This window comes from Galeopterus variegatus, unplaced genomic scaffold, assembly GCF_000696425.1.
Source record: "Galeopterus variegatus unplaced genomic scaffold, G_variegatus-3.0.2 Scaffold3116, whole genome shotgun sequence".
NCBI classification, from domain to species: Eukaryota; Metazoa; Chordata; class Mammalia; order Dermoptera; family Cynocephalidae; genus Galeopterus; species Galeopterus variegatus.
In genome coordinates, this window is record NW_007729227.1 from 56406 (window position 1) to 57612 (window position 1207).

The 1207-nt window shown below is 41.1% G+C and overlaps 1 pseudogene; it reads right to left on the bottom strand.

Moving 5' to 3' along the window:
* Positions 1-5: 5 nt before the first annotated feature.
* Positions 6-1108, bottom strand: LOC103599816 (annotated as a pseudogene).
* Positions 1109-1207: the final 99 nt, after the last annotated feature.

The following is a 1207-nucleotide window of genomic DNA, read 5'->3' on the forward strand; positions in this document are numbered from 1 at the left end:
TTTTTTTCCATTTGAGCCTTGTCATCTTTTCCTTTCAAGAGCATGGCATCATCTTTGGTCACAATGAACTCTTCAACTTTTCCTAAGTCATGAGGCTGAACATCTTCAAGATTTAGGGTCAATCCCTCTTCTCCAAACACTGCACCACCAGTACACAGAGCCATGTCTCCAAGCTGGTTCTTTTGATTGTCAAAGAAACCTGGAGCTTTGACTGCTATGACTTGAAGACCAACTTTTAGCCTATTCAAAACAAGTGTTCTTAGAGCTTCTCCATCAACATCTTAAGCAACTATGACCAAGAGCTTATGCTGAGCATTGGCAATTTTAAGAGCAGGTACAATAGACTGGACACTAGAAATTTTCTTTTCACTCAATAGAACATAGGCATCCTGGAATTCACAATTCTGACCTTTCAATGTCTTGATAAAGTATGGGGAAATATAGCCTTGATCAAACTTCATGTCCTTAATAATTTGTAATTCATCTTTCAGTGTTTTTCCATCCTTTACTGTGATGACACCCTTTCTTCCAACCTTTTTCACTGCATTAGAAATGATGTTGTCATGATTCTTAGTCGCTGTTTGCAGAAATCGTAGCAACCTGAGAAATTTCTTCAGGGGTGGTCACAGGTTTAGAGTGCTTCTTAAGTTGGGCAATTACAGCATCAACAGCTGACATCACACCTCTCCCAATTTCCACTGGATTAGCACCTTTGCTAACCTTCTGGAAGCCTTCCTTGGCAATAGAGCATGCCAGTACCGTAGCGGTGGTGGTGCCATCACCAGCCTCTCCATTCATGTTATTGCAACATCTTGAACAAGTTTAGCTCCAATATTCTTATATTTATCCTTTAAGTCAACTGACTTTGCCACAGTTACACCATTTTTTGTTACTTTGGGACTTCCCCAGCCATGTTCAATGATCACTGTTCTTCCCTTTGGCCCCATTGTAATGGCTATGACACTGACTAAGAGGTCTACACCTTGAAGCATAAGTCTCAGGCATCTGCACCAAATTTTACATCTTTGGCATAAGCCCAGATGAGATGAGAAGCCAGTGCCCTGGACACTGATCTCAACTGGTGAAGGACTGTGGGTAATCAGAACATTTCTGTGGGGTGGCAGCAGGCCATGCGGGTGGAGAGACAGGCCGTCAGTGACAAGTGAGGGTATTATTATTATTATTATTATTATTATTATTATTATTA